General features: G+C 43.9%; 1 protein-coding gene across 8 annotated transcripts in view; it reads right to left on the bottom strand.

Moving 5' to 3' along the window:
• Nucleotides 1-22,583, bottom strand: part of TBL1XR1 (TBL1X/Y related 1) — a 380,885-nt gene that overhangs the window by 39,666 nt on the left and 318,636 nt on the right. For 6 of the 8 annotated variants that reach the window (XM_052686536.1, XM_052686537.1, XM_052686538.1 and 3 more), the window contains one exon: nucleotides 15,749-15,813. The gene's annotated coding sequence lies outside the window, so the exon portion shown is untranslated. Of the gene's footprint in view, nucleotides 1-15,748; nucleotides 15,814-18,003; nucleotides 18,214-22,583 lie in introns of those variants that run through there. The other 2 variants (XM_052686540.1, XM_052686543.1) reach the window with 1 other exon arrangement.

Below are 22,583 nucleotides of genomic sequence, written 5' to 3'. Positions count from 1 at the left end.
AACACTAGAAAAAAAATAACGAAGGAAAGAGGTAAAATATTCATTCAGATGGCAGATAACAATACATACATGCAAGCAGAAACCCAGTCACCAATACAGCACGTACCACCGAACTGAACCCACTTCCAAAAGCTGCCTCTGCCTGCAGCCCTTCACAGGGCACGTGAAGATGTTTTACATGTAAAGACTGCCCTTCCTACAGGAGTGCACGCAGGGAGCAGGTACACAAACATGGTATGTCTTGAATCACATGGAACTGAGGATGGAAAGTACTGTGATGCAGGAGTTGGAAAAACACACAGGGTCAAAACCTGCAGAATAGGTAAAAGACTACCAGCTGCATTGAACAAGTGGAGGACAACTGAGCCTTCAGCACTTGGCCCAGCAGTCGGGATCCAAAGGAGGCAGGACTGCAGAGAATTGCCCACCAGGCTGGCACTGATGGTTTGTGCTCATAGCTACTGTAAGTGCTGGGAACACCTCAGTGCAGAGGTGCAGTATGCTGCCCACAGCCTCTCCACTGCTTCTCTGACACGTGAGCCTCACAGACAGCAGCCAGTGAGGTTTTAATCTAACAAGAGCAAACACTTTCTAGGACACAGCTTAAATCCCTCAGGACAGCCAGCAAAATGAATAGTAGGCACTCCACAGATAGCAGGTAAGAAGCTTTTGCTCCTCGTGAGTTATTCACGTGAGTGCTCACAGCAGTTACCTGAACCACAGAACAGAGACAGCACAGGCACAGCCCAGCAACTGCCCACCAAGCTCACAGGAACACATTTAATACTGTGATACAACAGATGTGAAAATATCAGGCACGTACAATGTTGATGCACCTCTCACAACCTTCCCCTCTTACCACAAACTGGGATTTCATTCCAAGGGCAAAGCACCGCACACTGATTTCCAGAGCAGTGACATGGGCAGTGAGAGCAGCAGTATGAGAGCCACCGAGCAACGGGGCCACGCTTACGTCCCAGAGCAAACCAGCCTAAACATGCCCCTGTATTTCACCTTGTATTTCACTCAGAGGAACACCCAGTGCTGACGCTGATTCAGTAATTACAAACTAAGATGATACGAGGCAGGCAGCACAATGCTGGCTTTCCTCTCAGGGCTTGGTTCAAGAGGATGGCTTCTTTCTTGAAATAGCTTCCTCAAATGCCATTTGCTTTCTTTCAAATCATCACTCAGCAGCAGTGGGTTTGAGAAAGACAGCCAACCTGCCTTGGTGTTCCAGCCTCGGTTTGCACACAGGACTGAATGTTACTGAAGAAATAATTTTCACAGTTAGACATGTATATGCAAAGAAGGATTCGCACAGCACATGAATAAAACATGCCTAAAATAAGCAGAAAAAAATACTTAAAATATCCACATAACTATTAATTAGTTATTAATATTAGATCTCTGGTCTATTTCCCTTCAAATTAGCAATTAGCCACCCACTAGCAAAATGTCAATTGTAAAACAAGAGGCTGTATTTATAGTACAACCTACTTGGAGCTCTGAGAGACGTGTCAGCCGCTGCTAACTACAATGCTCCTATTGTGTGCCTCCTGAATTAAACCCTTACACCTAACTCTCATTATAGGCAACCATACGTACAAAAGTCATATTGTATTTTTATAGTCTTTATTACATCACATGAGCTGGTACAGACATTCTTCCATACAGAAGTCTATTCAGAGAGGGGTCAAAAAAGAAAAAAAAAAAAGTAGTGTGAACTAATTCATCTGTATGAAGCTGCATAGGACATGGATGTGGCTGTATCTTCAAGTTCCTGTGTAGCAATGAGGAGGGAGGAGTGGCTGTCCAGGAGATGCTAATAAGAAAGCCTTGAATCTGATTTTGTTATTTTCCATTTGGTGATAAGCTTTGACTACTGCAAGCAGCGTGTCATGGACGTAAAACTGCAATGTACTGCTAGATCTTCAGACTGTATTTATGTCACAAAGTTACCTGCAGAAGAGAAATGATCTCCAGTGATACTTCTTGTCAGTCAGTAGGGAAAGGCGCAGGCACCGACACCCTGCACAGACCCACAGCTGCTCTGCTCAGACCCCAGGATGCTGGGCATATCACACAGGGCCAGGTCCTGATGTCTCCGACCTCTCCAGCTCCTCTACTAGCAACGAAAGAGAGCCCCACAGCAGGGAACTCCTCTGCAGCTTTTGGAAAACGATGCAGTTAAGGATCTCGCTAGCAAACCTGGATTCCGCAGGTGCCTGTGGTGAGATAGGTGTTGATGAAGATGGCCTGTTCCACTCCATTTTCTTCAGTTTGTGATTTGCCTTGAAAACAGCCCTCTTCCCCTTCTCTCTCCAGATACTAGACACCATCCGCAGAGCAAGAAGAGGGAAAAGAGTATTCAGCAAAGGTGCACAGAGCAGGAGAGCTGGCAAGGCAAGTCCTGACAACATGTTCTGAGTCTTCTGCTGCCCTGTCAGAGAAGGGGACTTGTGTTGGATGTGCCTGGGCACAGAGGAAACAGAAAACAGAAATGGAGAAAGAATTACACAGGAACAGCTCCCTAAATAACCCTGACACCATCTCCGTGACAAGAGATGCCCTGTGCTGCCATTTTGGCAGATAATGGTATGTGGTACAGTTTTTCAGCAGATTAAATTTGGAATAGTGAGAAGTCACTGAAAGACAGACTGGAAATGAAACACAGCCATCACTGCTGCTCATCTCTCAGGGTAAAATCGTATCGCTTTCCATCAGCTCACAGGAGCAGTCTTCTTTTAACATCTTCCACATCTGAAGAACTTCCTTCTCCAGCTCCCTCTTTTACGATAGAAAAAGATGATCCGCCTCTCAGCCTTAACATGAGCCCCAAAACAGGGCCCCTTGCCAACCATTTAATTTCTCATGCATTTATCTATTCCAAACCATCGATGCAAAGAAATGAGCTGTAGCAGCAAGCAGCTTTGCACGTTGCTGGTTCACCTTGAAGCAACTGGGAATGATGCAAATCCTGGATTACTAAGATCACCACTCACTACTGGGCAGGACAGCCTGCATTCTTTCTTTTCCTAAATTTCCTTTTTATCTCAAAAATTCACTTTAAGGCTACAGCCATTAAAACCTAGAGACAGAAAAGAGGGAAGGAAACAAGTGCAGCAAGAAGAAACAGCACAGAAACCAGCTGGGATCCAGAGCCACTTTCATCACATGGGATATTTTTATATCCATTGTATACTGGCTCATTTATTTTTTCTAATAACCGTCACACATGTAAGCAGGAAAGCTGCAGGGTACTTCTAAAGGAGATTAGTAAGAAAAGACGAATGCGGTCCCATCCACATACCTTGCTGGGCTTTTCCTTTCATATGCTGAAAAATCTTTAAACCCTAAATAGATCATTCTAAACATTTCAGGATTAGGATGGGCTCGACCAGCTAAGTGAAATTTTCCATTATCAGTGAATTACATTGAAGCCACCGCCATGGGGATCAGTGCATCCCATAGCCAGCAAGGAACTGCAGGGCCCAGGCTCCATCAGCCAGCTCAGCCGCCCGCTGCAGTGCCTCAACCAACCTTGCGAGGCCCCACGGAAAACACAATGGCACCAAATCAAGGCCCAGTTTGTTTCAGTTTAGCTGCTTCTTCCCCAAATCAGTTTGGAACTTGACCCAAGTTCCTAAATCTGCAGAGCTTTTTAAAATGTTCTTCAAGAATAGATCAAAAATGTTATTTTCTGCCTCAGGTGAACCAACCTCGCCTCTCTGTACAGAACAGCAGCAGCAGGTGAGCAGGAGGCAGACCAGACCACACACGGCCACAGCACTACTTACTGAGAAACTCCTGCTTTGCCAAGAAGGAAACAGCCCTTGCAAGCAGGAAGGAGTTCACTGGGCTTTCCTGACCCATTGCACATTATAGTTACAGGTATATATCGTATTTTTAAGCGTGAGAAGAAGGTAATAGCAGACCCACTTTTGTTCCTGCTTATTTACAGAAGCAAACCATTAAGCCTGAGATACCCCCGGCAACGCAATTAAAAACTGACCCAATTTCCAGACCCAAGTGAGCAGCGTACACACAGCAGCACTTCTCCCAGCACAGAGCTGCATTCCCACTCCAGCACTATGAGCTCTGCCCCATCCTGCCCATCTGCTACAGGGCTACAAGGCAGGCAGCTTCCTCAGCTCCAACCCCTTGGGTGGTCATCTTTGCTACCAGAATGCAACATGCATTGATACAAATCCCTACAAGACCTGTGAGGTGGTTATATGTGGATAATTACATCAAGGGTGTACCAAGAACCACGTGCAATTAAAAAGCAACACACGCAACACACCGCAGGGATTTCACTCATTTCACTGACAGCCTGCTGTTCTATTTCAGGGAGCTCTCTTTTGGTCAAGGAACCTTCACAGCAATTAAAACCAGAAAGCATGAACATTATTGTCACCACTCTTTATTTGAACAGCAGTAGCAGCATGCAGAAGATCCTTTTCCAGTATTGGGGCCACGCTGCACTAACACTGCAGAAACACGTAAGGCTTGGCTGCTGTGCTGAACAGGTTGTAATCTAACTAGATAAGGTTGATAAAAAAAGAGGGCTGCAACAACAAAATATCTCCTATGTGCAACTGTTGTTATTTTAATATATTTTACTGTTACAATCTGTTACAATCTTTCTTACTGATCAAGGTCCAAGGTCCTGCAAACAGCCCGCATAGCCACTGCTGCAGGTTGGGTCCACATGACAAATCTCACTCAAAAATGTTTTATTATTACTATTATTTTCAAAACCTTCCCTGTGAGAGTTAAAAAAATCAAGTAGTCTTCAGGCTGTGAAAGTGCTGAGATGCAGCACAGCATTTCAGCTGTTCCTGAAGTGCTTGATGTTTCTGCATTAGGATAAATACACTGCTGAACACTGACATCTTTCTCTAAGTTCAGTCATTTCTCCCCTGGTCAGCGAAACAAAATATTTTCAGTACCAAAACAGAGTTAAACGCGAGTCCTTGGCTCACGTGCAGCAAAACTAGATAAGCAGCTGCATAGCAATACTACTCCGTGCTTAGAAAAAACAACCTGTATACAACTGGTAGTGGCAGCACGTGTTTTCTGCTTTTTTTGCACCAACCCAGCACAGCCTCCTACAGACTCCCTTCTCCTCATGGGCAGGAACGTGGGCACAGAGCAGCACGGTGCCTGAAGGATGGAACAGCATCACGAGAACAAACACTGCTTCAGGTCCTGGCTGGGTCTGAGGTGAGGGAATTCCTTTACAGCCATATCTCCAGAGATGTACAGCCATTATCCTCATGCAAAGCAAAACGTTATGTGTGCACCTGCCTACTACAATTCTTTCTCCATTCAGCAAATATCCAGCAGGTTTAGGCTCCCAAAACAGACGATTCCAAGATGTGATTAAAAACCCACACAGCTTGCCTAGAGTTGGTTGCAGGTGACCTGTAGATGCTTTTCCTGCACTGAAGTTTGCACTTTAGATCCTACAGTCATAGGAATGTACAGTTCTTTCACTGTATATTAATAAAGGAAAAAGGCTTTCAGTGCACGACAGCTGAGGCACTGTGTAAGTACACTGTGAATTTGAAGCAGAGCGAGCCACAAAATCTCTCTTCACACACACACCAAACACGTGTGGTGTCTGTGCTGCATCACCTCCCACCTCCACAGGTACCCTACAGCTCACTGAGCACACCAGGCTCACATATGCTGAGCAGAGCAGGCTGTGAGCAGCAGGCAGTCACGTCTCTCCCACCTTTGTTCCCAACAGGTCCTTTTAGCTGACCTCCAGGCAGCTCACAGGGCAGGAGCCAGCAAGGATGCACGTGCAGGGGCAGATATGCTCCGACAGGCATCCATTTTCCAATGGGAGATTCCCAAGGAGGCAGCACTGGTCAAACTCCAAACAAACGTGCTGCCAGGGCAAGAAAATAACGGAGCAGAATGCTGCCTACAAACCACAGCGGCCTTTCCACCAGATGAGTTACAAGTCACAAAAATATGTGGAACAATTCATTTGGCTTAAGCTGCAGTGCGTTTTTCTTCAAAAGCAAGCACTGGGGTTCCTAACTCGTGACTCTTGCATACTTGAGATCTTTTTAAGTAGATGTCACCCACAGCTGTAACTTGGCACTTCCAGAAACACTCTCATCAAGCTTTGCCTTCACTGACATTTCTCCTCTCATGCATTATGCAAAAAGTCCCAGATTAATCTTGGGATAATGACGGAAGCTTAAGAACCCCAAACAAGTATTTTTTCTATAGGTTTGTTGTGTAAAGCTTCAGAAGTGTAAGGAGGGAATGCTTCTTTTCTATGTGTAAATTCAAAGATATTTGCATAACTGATTGATTTCCATATATAAAAAAAAAAAAAAAGAAGAGTCCAAGACCTGTTACACATTTCTGAATTTGCTGACCTATGGCATTAGCATTCACTAAAGTCTTCTTCCAACAGCAGGTTTCGCCTAGCAGGAGGACATCATTTACTTCTGTACGTGTTAGATTTCCTCATCTGCCGAAGGAGAACATTGCTGACAGACAGCTGATGCACAGTACAGAAATGAGGCTCCCTACTCTTTCACAGAAATCCTGCTGCTCCTGAAACAAATGATACTTGCTGGGAACACCGCTGGGTCGCCCCTGGATCCCAGCCTGCAATAACAAGCGCCCACCTCAACACGAGGGAGGCCTCTTTGCCTCCCATTTCTTTACTGGTGGATTATCCCAAAGTCTTACTCCCATGATGGACGAGATCTGTTTTTCAATTTCCAACCTAATACGCTCCTTGCCAAGACATACGCATGTTTTCCTGGTGCTGCCTTCAGTGTAACAAAAAATACTTGTACCCACTCAAGTCTTTGGCAAGCCCTGATATATTTAGAGAAAACAACTGTATGTCCTCTCAGACTCCTCTTTATTTAGATAAACCAACCAGGCTCTCGGTGTCTTACTGCAAAGCAGCCTCTGCTCATCCCTCCCACTTCGGTCATCTCCTGCATCTGCTCCACATTACATCTGTCCTTCCTGAACACGGCCTGCCTCATCCACTCAGTGTCACACACTGCAGTGTCACCTATCACACGAGCAGCAGTAACACTTTCTGATCTCTACTGTGAGTCAGCCCACACCTTACAGACCTTAGGTCTACGTTTTACAGACAGCAGGGTACTAGTGAAAAGTTAGCCCTGATTTAACGGGCTAATTACTCAACTGATTGATAGACTTTCTGTTCCTCTGTCATTTTCAAGAGACCAGCAGCCAGGTCTATTCACATCTATCCAGAAGTGCACAATCACGCCATTTTGTGCTATGAAATTTCAGCCCACTTTTTCCACTCAAGTCCTAAAGGCCATCTGGCTCCTCCTGCTCAGTACTCTGTTCCTCATCAGCTTTGACAGCACATCCGAATCTAACGTCATCAGCAAATTTTATTGCACATCCTACTTTTGAAGTCAAGTTAATTAGCAAACGCATTAAAGTCAGCCCAGTTCTTAACACAACTAACTTCCTCTAGGCTCAACAGCCCTCCTCTGATCACATAATAATGTGACCTCCTCTTTTGCAGGCGACCTTCTTACCCTAACAACTCTTCTACATCTCATCAGTCTCTTACTAATGATGTCCTATGTACTGCTGGAGCAAGTGTTGTAACAGTACAGGCAGATTAGCTCAAATTTTTTCTCTAAAACCCAAGTACAGCAACTTCAGAAAGGAAAGACAACATGGATCCCACTATAGGCACCCATAGAACTAACGTGCTTACATTGTGTCTACTGTGATTATATGCATCTATTATATTTATATATCTATGTGCACAGCCCTACTTATATGAATCCATACCTATACAGACACACATCCATACACATGCCCAAACAGAGGCAGCAACCCTTGCTCAGTTCCCTCTTGAAGCAAAGCCAGTGGCTCCAGAGGCCGGGATGTCAGGACACACGAAGGCATCCCAGGAGGCTGCAGTTGCATTACCCCAAATCCTCGACGATCCTGTGAGTCTGTGATAAAATATTCATCCTTCTTCCAGATAGCTACAGCATACTGCAATTACGGATAAAGTCCAACTAATGCAAGACAGAGTCAGCAGCTTGGTTAAGTCAGGCTAGGAGAAGGAAATTCAACTGAAATACCATGGGTCACCACAGAGAAGACTGAGGAGCAAGAATGAATTTAAAAAAAAGAGGGCCTGCTCCTTTCAGCTAAGGGGAGGTTGGTACAGAGATAAAGGGCAGGCAGCCCAGGTAAACAGGGCAGTGGAGCAAAACTGGATGGGTCAGTGAAGGCAACTTCACTTCTCAGCAGCCCGTTCAGGCTGAGCTAAGAAGCAGGAGGCGTGAGCCCCCAGAGCCTGCCTGGGGTCTTCCAACCAGCTACCCCTGGTAAGCTGCAACAGCACAGACAATATCTTGGCAATGACTGAGGCTGAATGATTGAGCACAAAATGATTTTTTACTTGTTTTTTTGGTTTTTTATTTAATTTTAATAGAAACTGGGAAATGAAGAGAGCAGAAAGGTATGCCAGCAATCCGTTCTAAGCTCTATTCACACTTGTAAAATCATAAGCAAACCAGTTATTTGCTTATTGTAAAAAGCACCAAACCTACAGGAGCAAAGGCAGCAGTGATCTCACCTACAGAGCAGCCGATTGCCTCAGGGTACTGATGGTAGCAAACAGCAACTTATTGCCATTTTCTGTCTACAGCAAGTATCTCTAGCACTGTTTCCATTTGCAATGTATAATTCACATTGATCTCCTCACAGCATTTCCTTGGGTTCTCATACCCTTACCGACTCCTCAGGTTACTTCCCACATCCCAGATGGTCTATCTCCAGAAGGCATCATCTGTGCCTCAGCCCCTTCTAGCTTAAATCCAAGCTGACGGCTCATTAGTAGAATCATTCATCAACTGTTGCTGTTAGACATTTGTTTTCTATGCAAATCAGATTTTCTGCAACAAGAATGGAATTCCAGCCTTTTTGTAACTATTTTAATGTGAAATGCTGACATCAAGTCTTAAGTTCATTTGATTATTTTTCTGTTTATGTTATTATCAATCAGTTTTCTGGCACTCTTCTCTGTTCCAGTTCAATCACTCTGCTGAATTACTTGAACTCTCGATGAACTGCACCAAAAAAGGAAAATTAACTAATGCCTCATTTGATCTTGTGACCATAAAACTTGTGTTTTCATTCCCTCTTTAACCTTTGACCATCTATTTTTTCCCCTTAATTTGTGTGCTATGTACCTGATAGTTTTAAACTTGTTTCTTTTATTCATGAAGAAAGAATCCGCTGCCCTCTATTCATTTTAACCACTGCTGACTTTTTTTCCAGATATTCATTAATTAGCAAGCACTTAAAATTGGTTCTTCACAGCCCATCTTACATTCCCATGCCTTACTGGATTTCTCTTCACCAGCACAGATGCCTTCGCAAGAAACACCATCTACTCTCATGCAGGAAAACCACCTCAAAGAAAGCAGTGCAATGGCTATTCTGATTGTAATGAAATCCCATTTGTCAGTTTATTATTGAAGTCCCCTCATATTCACAAGGGACTTGAAATTCATTTATGTTACTGATTTTAACTTTTTCTTTTTGAAACAGATGTCAAAATACCCGCATGTATGACAGAACATTTTAACACACAGGTAGGACACAATAAAATACTGCCCTTGTATAGCCAGAAAAAAATGAAATGAAATGAAAGGGGAAAATGCCATGGACATCTTTAATGAGGACAAGTAATCCAAATAATGGCTCTCATTTGACATCCATGCCCTCCATTTATGCAAACAATTTATGGATGTGGATCCTACATCAATACCAACCGGGGGGTGGGGATGGTAGGAGTCAGACCCCTCGTCCCAAATACGTTCATTACAACCATGGCAGAAGAATACAAGGAGCCTCCATTTACTATGATCTTTCATTCTGTTTTTATGGAGTACTACAGAGCCTTCATTTATAAGTGCATGCTTCTTGTTCAGGCATCCACTTTGATGGCCATGCAGTTGGAGGGCACCTGGTCTTAGGCAGACTGCAGGTCTCGTCCTGAGCTAACAGAAGCACGTGTATGTTCAATGCCATTCCCCCCCAACCTACAGACCTCCTGCTGTTCTGCAGCAGCACGCATTATCTCCCAGCATCTACACCACTGAAACTAACGGGAGCTTTTACTTTTGTTGAGTCGAACCAGTGTCAGCCTTCTGATGACAACAACGAAACTGGGATCGCAGTCTGACGGCACATGTGACACCCTAAAACACTCGTGCCACAAGTGCTTTTCCTCTCCAGAAGACAACACTCAATGCTCAGACAGCAGGAACCATCCTTGGGTTTTCTCTGCACATCCCGCTCCACGTGCGCCTCATAGCCAGCGTGCTTTTCAGATGTGCAGAATCTTAGAATCACCAAGGCTGAAAAAGACCTACAAGATCATCCAGTCCAACCATCCACACATCACCAATAGTTCTCACTAACCAAGTCCCTCAACACAAAATCCAAACGTTCCTTGAACACCTCCAGGGTCAGTGACTCCACCTCCCTGGGCAGCCCATTCCAGTGCATGACCACTCTTTCAGAAAACTAGAATTTCCTAACATCCAGCCTAAATCTCCCCTGGCTCAGCTCGAAGCCACTCCCTCTAGTCCTACAACAAATGCAGTCACTGACAGGAATGTTTAACACTACATTTCCAATTCTTCCCTACAATCATTCAAAGAGTAGAAAAAGGGTCACTTCAGGCTGCACAACTTCACCGCTGGCATATGGCAGCAAACCCACACCAGAAACACAAGATCTTCCTCCCCTCTAAAACAGATGGCACGCCGATCAAGTCAGATATAATCTGATGCTAGCTGCACTACTACTGCTATTAAATCAGGAACCAAAAGCAGTGGAAAGTAGTACAAAGAAAAACCCAACGCAGGGGAGGCAGAGGACAACAAGGAAGAATAGTGAAGAACAGTAACAGGAGACAACCTACAGCAGCAAAGACAGACTGCTTTTGGGTACATTTACAATTTAACAACCAGGAACTGCAATAGGAAAGGAGCTGCAGTGGCCCTCATCCGATTACAGAGGACGTTCCCCTGGCCTGATGCTGGCCCAGTTCCCTCTGCTCTTGTGATTCACTGCACTGGGCACCTGCCAGGGGCTACATATCCTGCCTGCTTACATAATTACATATTTATGATTCTGCCGAGAATTCTTAGTCAAAGCTTATTTCTGAACTGTAAAATGCCTACAGGATCAGCAGAGAAAGTTCTCCAACAAATGAGACTTCACAAGAGAGCCACCACTTCTTGTAATTTTTAAGGACGGTGGTTTCCTCTTCAGCTGAATCATTCAGTAAGTAAACTTCAACTGGCAGCAAAATAAAGGCAAGTGGTGCTTTCCTTTTGAAACAGACTGCTAGTGGCTTTTATTTGTTCTTTGTAAATATATATATATACATATATATAATTAAGAACCCCTCCACAAATGTCTCAGAATGCAGCAGTAAATAAACTTTTAATTCTTATCACAGTATGCACCCTCTCACAATACAGTCAATACTTCCTCTATATCATATTACCAGCACTTCCTCTTCAACACATATACCACTATGTCAGCTTATTCATGCTGATCCAATAAAGAAAATTTATGGATGAACACTCTGAAATATATTTTTTCAGCTGTAACCAATTATCAGACAAGAAAACCGCTGCACTCCACCTTTATTTGTTGATAATAGCATCCATTGATTTTAGAAGGAGCAGAACAGCCCAAAATTTCATGTCATCACTCAGTTTAGACTAGTTCAAAAACTGCTACAAATACACACATAGATAACTTCCTTTTAAAGGTGTACTCCATCAGCTGTACAGCCAAAACCTTCAGCAGTAAATTTCATGAGCATTTGTAGGCTCTACCTCTGAAAACACTTTCAAGCTTGGTTAGCTTTACGCACATAAGTATTTCTCACTTACATCGGAGAAGAACCATTCCTGCACCTGAAGTTATATGCATGCATACACACATGCATTTGAAGTAGTCTTACTACTAAGTCTACTTGGTCTTGTAGAGCTATTTACTTTAAAGCAACTATTCACATCATGTTAGCAGTATCTTAAGGACTTCCAAGTTTCAAATCCCCTTCAAAGCAAGGGCCCCTGTTTTTAAACATAAGAAAAACCAAACTTCAGCTGTACCATTTGTTTGTGATTCTGACACAACATGCAGCTCCTGCAAGAACAGCACTCGCACACTCACACCTATTACCACTCCCCTGACTTGAGCCAAACCTGCCATACCAACCCAGGGCAACTACCGGTAATCCTTCACTTCCCTTTGCACCACACTTCCCTGTGGGCCCCTGAGGTTATTGGCACAACCTCCTGCTGCCCTTGGGCGTCTTAAGCAAATGGACCGCCAGAAAATTACATTCACTCGCTCCCTCTGCTGCCTTAGAAGGAGCAGAAAGATCACAGGAAGACTCTACAGACAGCACCACAGAAGGGCTCCAAGAGCAAGATCCGTCACGATCACAGAGGTTTTTGCAGACATCTTCTAATCCTGCCAGTGGATGCATTGCATTTTCTTTGGAGGGAGTGCTTCTCCTGCCCATCCTCCAACCACTCTTGCTGTTTCTGGGCAAAACCTGTCAGGTTAATTACGCTGAAGTGTTGCACTCATGGAACTTCCCGCCGTGAGAGCCTTGGTGCCTGCAAAGCTCTTCTCCTGAACAAGTCTCTTGCACATAAGAACAGCTGCTCTACCATTCCTACGGAATTAAACCCATCACAGCAAGCTGCCATACAATGCTAAAACCCAATGCTTGCCAGTTTTCAGTAGCTTTCTAGTTTCTGTGCACTCCTTCAGGCTGCTGGACTAGACAAGCTTTGACAACCCCCTTCCAACAGAACCATTCTATTCAAATTAGTCATATATATAAATACATACATATGAATATAAACAAAAATACTCATATATAGTTCCATGTATTTATACGTACACATACCCACACATAGGCAAAGAAAGGAAGAAAAAGAAAGCAAGGCAAACTGCCCTGCCTCCAAAACTCACTGCACAGTAGGACGGAAAATACCTCTTGGGTAAGCTAGCTTTTCCATCACACTGCAAAAATAATAATCATAGTTTGCTAAAGCTTTTATGGAAAATCTGATGCCATCTTGCCTCTAGGCCAAAGGACCAAGACTTTCATTTTTATTTCCAACACATTCGTTAACCCTCGTGACCTGAGGCACCCCGTTAGCAGCCTCCAAATTAACCTCTGAAATCCCAGAAAATGTTGCATTATGCACCTACCTGCCTTCCTCACAAAGCCTTTTTCTGTTAACTTCTCAACTTTCCCTGAAGAGGCCAATCCACACCAACCACAGCCATACTCCACTTTAAAAGGCTTCAACACAATATAAATACATGATTTTACAAAAACTGCCAACAACTCCAGTATGTTTTTAAGAATGAACTAATACTGTACCCTGTGTTAACACAACATATCTGACACACACACACACACACACACACACACACAAATTAACATCATCTTTTATTCACCTTTAAAATGAAACAAAGCAAAAACAAAAGAGGATGTACAATTTCAGCATTTTAGTGCTGGTGTGGTTGGTTTTTTTTGACTCGCAAGAAATGGAACTAACAGCCATGATTAGCAGACTGATCAAAAAGCTCATATCATTTCTCATGGGAATCAAAAACGTATTTCTGATTGAAAAACACGTATTAAACATGGGTAGTCAAATGAAACCAATGCTGTGAGAAGAGCACAAACTGCTTTCTGCAGGTCAGCCCCTGTCCCACTCTTTGTCTACACATCAAAGAGAATAATAACATAATAAAAACCCACAACAGTTGTATTTTACTACGATCTGGAGTAAGCTATCATTACTTTGAGATGGAGATGAAGGTGCCTAGCTTGGCACTTAAATCCACATTCAAACTGTTTCAAAGTTAATCAAGAGATGAGTAATTGTTTAGAAATCTCTGGAATAATGAAATATGCCACCTTATAGTAAAAGCAGCCTTTAAAACAGAAACAAAAAAACAAAAGTAGAAACTATTTCATCTTGCTACACGTTACAGCTGAGCATGTTTTACGATCCCTGTAACAATGAGCATGCCCTTGAGAGAGTACAATTCTGAATTTCTAACATAATTTGTAGAGGGAAAATTAGGGCAAAACGCAGCAACATTTCAAATAGAGTCTCTGAGTACTTTAAAATTTTATGAAGTATAAGGACTAGGTTAATACGGAATGAGTCACGTTTTTAAGAGAAGCAGTAACAGACCTGAATTTCAAGTCATAACTAAAACCACGCACAACTACTACAAAATAAAAAGAAATCAGAGAAGCCTTCTGTTGGGAAAAGGTCAACAGCACAGTGAAAACTCAGCAGCAATAGAAGAGTCCGAGGGCACTGCTGGTTTCACATTCAGTCAATTAAAATGCCAGGCTATGCGACCAGGTACAACTGGCACCTTCTTACTCCACAACTCTGCTCCCTTCAGCTGAAATTCATCCCAAGCAAAAATAAAGTGCACTTCATACCTGCAAAGTTTGAGCTTAACATCAGGGTATTACAGGGCACAAACTCTTGTGTAGATCATCCGATCTCCGAGTTGTCTTTGCATGGTGCCAAACATGTGCTGCATTACTCTTCACCCCGTGATGTCCCACAGTCAACAGGCTCACTGACTGCATTTCCCAGGAATCAGTTACACCCAAACTCTCTCAAACTTTTTTCCATGGGACAAAGCAGAGTTGTTAAGGTGTTGGGAAAACTACAACATACTCTTTAGACCCATGCGCCCACACAAATCAGCTCAGCTCTCAGATCCCAAACTGAGTTCCACACCTTGTGATTAGAAACACCATCCTTTTAGCACTGAGCATAATGATCTAGACATGCCTGAAATGCAGGCTGACACTTCCTGTATGTAGTTCTGAAGTCCAGTGCTGCATTTGACACTCCCATAACGCAGCTCACTGTGATAACCTAAGACTCAGAACTGCTGAAAGGAGACTTTGAATCTAATCAAAGTCACAGGTTAAGTTCCAGTCTCAGAACTGGAACTCAGTCTTCAGAACTCACCTTTGCCTTCCACCTACACAACTGTTAGAATACAGAAGTACACTATAATGACAATTTGCAAATATCACCTTCCAGCCATCCAAAGCATTCAGTAATATTCCAAAGATGGGAATAAGAAGATCACACCAACCAAGACTACTTCTAGAGAAAACTTTAACTTCACTGGTCTTCCTCTGTCAAATGCACTGAAGCAAAATACACCTGACACTGTGTACATTTGTAATAGGAGATGCTGTTAGCATTGAAATAAGAAGCAGAGAGCCCCCCCCAAGGGGGTCAACAGAGCACTCATCTCACCTGCAACTTGCCCAGAACAGGCTTTTGGCCAAAAGAGGAAGCAAAACCAGCTACGAGCAGGATTAGCTATGTCATTCACAAGTCACACTCCTTGCTTCAAGATTAACATGCTGCCCTAATTTCCATAGGGTAAAGGAGAAACAACTTCAATATTCAGTCAAACAGAATAAAGCTCTAGATGTTTCTTAGGAAAAAAAAAAAAAAATCAATTTGTGTACTGGAAAAAAACCACCACCACCACCACAGTCACTCTGAAAGTACTGTCTGCAGCAGAAGAGGACCTATGGTGTATTTGCAAGAAGAAACCACACCACTAACTCAGTTAAAAAGGTACTTACCATTGGCAGTGCATTGATATGCAGAAGTTTTCCTTTCAGGTGTCTCTTGCCACAGAGGGGTGATGCTGAAAGAAACAAGGAGACAAATAGGAAAAATTAGTATTTATTATTCTGAAAACAGCAGCATTAACACAGTACAACATCAGCACAGCCCACCCCACTGCTCCTGGTACCAAACTCATGTTCTGCCTGCACCTGCAGAGCGCCATCATACAGCATCCTGTGGGGAGCCTGCAGCACCCACCTCTGAGCGCTGCCTGGTCAATGAGCACCAGCACCGCCTGACCTCAACAGTACTGCACCCAATCAGGAGCACAAACCACTACCTGTATCAAAGCCCTCATGTCTAGATTTGCCTTAACTTTCCGGAAAAGACTGTGGGATGCTAACCAGGCACAGCAGGCAGCTCCCAAGACCTTTTGCCCATGCCGGAAATAAACTTCAGCAATGGACATTAAACACCCTGAAAGCCCCACATAAAAATTAACACTGCAGTGCTTTGACAGAGAACCTCTTTTACAAAATGGTTACATCCACTGAGAAGCAGCAATTCAAATAAATAAATAAATCCAAGCTGTTTTCCTACCACATTCTGTGCTGGGCAACCAGGTTTACGGCCACAGGTGTGCCCAGGCACCAGACAGCCCAGAGCTCTGCAGTGAGCTCAGCGCCTGAGCCAGCAGCTCGCACGATTGCCCGAAGCTGGCAATATGCACACAACAGAAATCTTGCAAGAAATCTTTCCCATCTTCCAAAGCAGAAGAATATAGTCCAAAACCTCCCATGCTAACATAAGACTGCCGCTGTTTTCTTTAAATTCCCCTGGTAATTGTTTCATGCATCCTACAATAAAATAGTTAAGTACAGGCAAACACTTTTCCACATCTAAGTGTGCGTGCGTGTGGACTCCATGCAGGGCTGTAACCACTTCCATGTAGCACCAGTAAATTATTTTTACTCATATCAACATTTATGCATGGCTGCTCACCATGCAAGTACTTGCACACTACCTTTCTTGTTAGGAAATAATTTCATCATCCACTCAAAGAGCAGAAAGAGGGACAGAAGGACATGGGTGACTAATAAAGCATGATCCGTCTGGTTTTAGATTAAACAAAACATCTCCAAGCTATTCAAAAACCTTTACAGCAAGTAAAGAACCTTCAGGGCTCGTGACTAACACTGTTCTCAAGTGCCATTCCCAAAGTCAATCAGTAGGAAACAGCTGATTACAAACCCATGTCTGAACCCACCGTCAGGGCAGGCAGAACCTAACAGCACAAGGAGCTGCTGCAGAGGATGCTGAAGAATGCGAGTATGTGGGGAATTGAAAGAATTTGCACACATGCTCATTTTCCGTTCCTTGGCTGTGCTGGCAGGGCAGTAGCTATGTACATGAGGAGAGGAGAGCTGCCCTTGCCAAGGGGCACGATGGCCCACGTGGGGCTGGTCACAGTGTTCTTCCCTGCCGCAAAGGCTGCAGGGCACCACGGAAGAAAAGGCTTCGTGGGCTTGCTCAGCAAATCCCATAAACAAACATTATTTGCCAACAACTGGAGTTTTCCTTAAAAACAAGAAGAAACAACCAATATCTGCCCTCCTCATCTGAAAGCAGGATAGATCAGTGTCAGGTCTGTGTCTCGCACACAATGGAGGAGAGCTCCACTCAACATGTCCTTCAGGTTGTTTCACTTGCAAAGGAACATGTCAAACATAAATCAAATAGCAACTGCACAGACACTTCCAATGAAGAAAGGCCTTCTTCAGTGCCCACTGCCCCAACTGCCCGCACACCTCACGGCCAGGCTGGATGCCCAGCCTCCTCACCCGTGCCTTACATCTGAACTGAACAGGGACATGGGAAAACCTGGAAGAAGAGTAGCAAGTACACCAAGAGCTCCCTGACTCTGCTACACTCCTCCTTGTCTGCTGTGGCTCTGATTTTAAAGAGGAGCACTTGAAATGACACAGACTTTTGGAAAACACTGGGACGTCCTTCTTCAGAGCCTGGTGCTGAGCACTGATTCTGCCTTGTCAGCAGGTTTTTCCTTCCCAATTTATCCTATTGGAATTTGTTATTTGGCACATACCTTGAAATAAAGCAGGTGACAGCTGTAATGTATTGATTTTAGACTCGCTCTCTTTATAGCCGACCTGCTACACTGATTTGACCAGGTGACCAGGTGTAGTAACAGCCACACTACCCAACATTTAAAAATAACCCACTAAATGCCCTTGAGGCTGATAAGACACACCTGTGCAGAGAGTATCAGCTGCTGCCTTTAGATCCCCCCTCTTGGAGAAAGCAGGATTTTGTGGTTTTACTTTTTGTTGGTGTTTTCTTTTGAACACCTTCAGTTTGACTGGATTACTCCTCTCAACCTAAGAAGAAATACAACTTGAGGAAGAATTGCATCCTGCCAGATCCCGGGGTCGGCAGCACACCCTGGCCAGCTCTGCCCGCACCGCACAGACCACCCCACCAGCAAGGCTCTCCCCACACCTGCTAGCTAAAAACAAAACCAAAATGGCAACTCGTGCTATCAGCACCTAGGCCTGTCACCATCACCAAGTCATAATGGTGTGCTACCAAGACAAACCAGCACTGGGGCTGGAAATGCTCATCATCTTCTGCGCGAGCAGAGCCGCTGCCACTCCCATTTCCACTTGCATGCTCGGATTTTTCTTCTAATCCTCTTAGGACAGCAATGTTTATACTGCTTTCTGAGACTTTTATGCTATTTGAGCTTTAATAACAAATTTGCTCATTAAATGCTGTGCTCTGTGAATTACAAAGGCCTTCCAAGGACAGCTCTTTCCTCCTCAATTCTCCTCGAGTGACCCACCTTCATCTGGCTTCAGTATTTGCAGAGTGTCCCAATCAAAACAGAATTAAAAATAACTAAATCCTGGATGTTCCCCTCAGTAACTAGGCTGCAAAAAGCATCAGACAATAGCTTTAAAAGCCTAAATTGAAAACTAATCACTGCATTGAATCCTTCCTTTCATTTGGTTAATAGGCATATACAAAACCAGTGGTGATTCTGCCATTGCCACGCTTGGAACGTAAACAGAAAAAAATCAAAAGTTACTTCTTGTAATCACATTTTCACTGCAATCTATGGGATTTTTAAAGAAACCAGCCCAGTACTTCTACAATAACATCTGCTTTTGGATCTAAGAGAGAAACTGAATTCAGATTTATCACAAGTCATGAAGGTCAACCAACTGGAGTCGAGAAGACCAAGTCAAGAAGAGAAATAAATATGGACAAGTGAGGGAAAATGGTAAAGAATAAATGAGGACCGCACACAAGGCAGCATTAAAAACAGTCATCACCTGGCTAATTGCAGCTGGGCTGGTGCTGCCAAGCATGAGCCAGCCCAGAGCTGCTGAAGGGCCAAGCCAGAGGGAAGGCCCAGCATCACAACCAGAGCGCTCAGCAGCTCATCACAGCACTGCATGCGAGGCCACGTGGGATCACACTCGGTACTCAGAGATCCCCAGTGAGGCGTCTGCCTGATCCTGAGCTCCAACTGAAGCAGCTTTCCTCTGCCAATTAACTGAGAAATCTCCATTTCCTAACCTTGGTTCTGGTTTTAGGTCTTTATTATGTAAGAAATCTGGAAAACACAGATGCAAGCCAACTTTCTGGACTTTTAGATGAATATGTATATACATACACAAACACACACACATAAAAGTTGCACAACTGCTCTGGAGAAAACAGAATCCAGATATACAAGCACCTTTCAAAGTGCACAACGCAGCACTCACTGTGCTATGATAAGCACAGAAAAGCAAGACTAAAGCAAGATAATATTGCAGCATGGAAGCAGTTGCCTCCATGTTTAACAAAAATTTCTTTAAAAGCTCAAAACTGAGGGAATCATAGAAGACTGCTTATAACATACTGAAAGGAAAGGAAGCTCAATTGCTGGAAAGGAAACCGTACTGGCCAGCCCCATTAAAAACACATAAAGCACCAGAGTAATCTTGTCAATACCAATTAGTTTGTACCATCAGGGAAGGCGGGGGAGGAGCCCCGCTGCAGCACAATTTCACTTGCAAGTCATTTAAATGAAATTCATTAGTAAGTAACCCAATTCACAAACTGGAAGTTAAAAATCCTAGAGAACAAAATATAACCCAGCCGAGGGTGGGAAGAGCATGAATGGTTGTTGCTCCAACAGCTCTTGCTCCAAGTGCTGAGCACGATGTGCCATAAATCCCACCTCTACACTGCCATGTACATGACCACCATGCATCCATATAAACCCCAGGTACATTTAATTTGTGCTGCTTGTTCTTTTCTGAAAATAGTGGATGTTGATTCACTGACAAATGTATCTCAGTTCTAGAATAAAAATACAAACAAAATTTAAATTCGCCACAGAGGGAAAAAAAAAAATGAAGAAAAAAAAAGTTCCAAATTGTGTTTAATTCACTCTCCCGGAGGTAGGAAGATTCTCTTCCCTGTGACAGCACTTCCCAAACAGCCTCAGCAGCAACAATCACCAGTGACTTCCAGCACAGCATCACAGCTGGATGGCAGAGATCCCTTCCTTTGCCAGCACGGGAACCTGTTCCTATGAACTGATAACAAGGTTACCAGGGCTTCTAAACAGGTCTGTAATCTTGGTACGGAACAAAGCTCAAATGGCAGCTTTGGATAAAAGACCTTTCTCACTGAGATTTCTGCTCCCAGTGTCCTCCATATCTGAAAACAGGCAGGGCAGACAAGATGTTCCTCTGCTTTGGGACTCACCGTGGTGCTGCAGAAGCAGAAAGCACCAGAAATTGCTAGAGTAGGGCAAGGGTACCACTCTACATGCTTCTTCAACTCATTTCTTCTTAAATAATCTAATGCATTGAATTCATCGGAACTCTGTGTCAAGTGTGCCCTGCTTTGGGAGGTGGGATGCACGTCACAGGTAGATGTCACATTTGGAAGTGCTGCTGAAATGTCTGAATAAGGAATTCCCTGAAAGTAACAAGAGGACATAACATCGTGGTATTTCCAATCCTACAGATGCTAACCACCACTGGGGCTGGGGCTGTGCTTCTCTCAGCATCAGCACTGCTACTCCCCTTACCTTTCTGACGACTTAAAGTCCAACACAGTATTATTCCAAGCAAAAGTTCAATCTGTGTGTTCAGCCAAGTAAAAGACCTACAGAGAATGTTCAAGCAGTGCAGCACAACGCGGGTTCTGCTGCAGGACAAGCATTCGCAGACAGCTTGATGCCAATGGGAACCAGAAGTCCCACCGCAGCCACTCGCCTCACATGCCGGCCAAGAGCTCCATGTCTTGCTGATAATGAGCCCACAGCATGCTCCTTACTGCTGAGGTCTGTTTTGTGTACATCTCCATATGTTCTGCTTTCTCCTCCTGGCTCCCTAAGCCACCACCCTGTGGGGTCACTGGGGATGCAGCCCTGGAAGGGAGAAGCTCATGAGCAGAGCTGCAGCTACAGCATCAAAACACACCTCTGTTACCAGGGGCTGCCTGCTGCCTTACTCAGGCCTGGGAATCCCAGCACAACAGCTCACAGCAGAACAGAATGATGCATTAGGCAACAAAGATCACAGCAGAGACAAAACCAGTATTAAAACAGACTGTCTGCTTTAGACCCCAATGTGTGCCTGCCATACTGATGGAACATGGGAAATACTTGCATTACTATCACACTTTTATACATGTGGTAAAAGACACTGAAACTTGTTCCACAGAATAAGCAGCCTACAGAAAAACCCAGCAAATATTTACATGAGCAGCGTGGTCAAAGAGAATAGTGTCTATTAAATAAAACAATTGAAGCCATTAATCAACACCAGCATTAAACTAATCTAATCATGCCACTGCTTCACCTAGCTTTTTGAACAGCAGGATTTAAGCACAACCAGGGAAAACAAGTGTATCTGAATCATCAGTGACACTGGAAGGATCTGATGAGCGTGGGGACACAGAGCTGCAGCACTGAGGTCCCAGGATTGAGGCCATGATTAATTGGGAACAACAAAACAAGAACAAAACCCAGTATGCTGGAAGGAGCGATGTAACAGGGTTACCTACACATTCAGTTAGCTGTTACAGGGATACTGTGCACCTCTCACCCTACGTGGTCCAGTTCTAAAAAAGCTCTCCCTAAAAATGCGATTAATTACAGCAATTAAATTTTCATCTGTCTTGGGTTTTCCTACTGCAGGCAAATAGCTTTTCTTACTGCAAATGAGTGCAAAAAAACATAAAACCACCACCACCAATAAAAGCCAAGTTCATTCCTTGCCAAAATGACTGAAGTCAGTACTTTTGTTTCACTGAAAAACCTGTTGAATGTCCTTCCATAAGTAGATGTATGCCTCATCGTACAGCCCTTCTAAACTATGCACTGCCTGTGCAGAGCCACACACAGCAGTTGTTCATCCTGCAAGCAGACGGAAGCACAATCAGAAACCTACTGTGCTACTTTGCAGACAGTTGAAAAAAGAAAAGGAGATTGCCAAAGTGAGCTGCCCAGCACCTTGTACCTTCCTTTGTACGAGCCAAAAGATTCCATCCAGCAGAAATTCCAAGGGCCCGAATGAGAACTTCAGGACTGCCACCCTGGGGATCCCCAGCCCTCACCTCCCTTCAGAAGGGATGTAAAGGCAGATGCCTGAAGGAAGAGTCAAAACAGAACGAGCACAGAATCTAGTCCCCTAAATTATCTCCTAGCCTCCAGCTATTTTCAACTCAGATGAATTCTCTGAGCACAATTTGCTTAGCTTTAGTAATTTAGTGTTTAGTAACGTCAACAGAATTACCTTCCATTAACTTGTTCATTCCCACAAA

The sequence above is a fragment of the Tympanuchus pallidicinctus genome, unplaced genomic scaffold (assembly GCF_026119805.1).
Source record: "Tympanuchus pallidicinctus isolate F22 unplaced genomic scaffold, pur_lepc_1.0 scaffold22, whole genome shotgun sequence".
NCBI lineage: Eukaryota > Metazoa > Chordata > Aves > Galliformes > Phasianidae > Tympanuchus > Tympanuchus pallidicinctus.
Note: the sequence above shows the minus strand (reverse complement) of the source record. Positions and strands in the feature narration are given on the sequence as shown.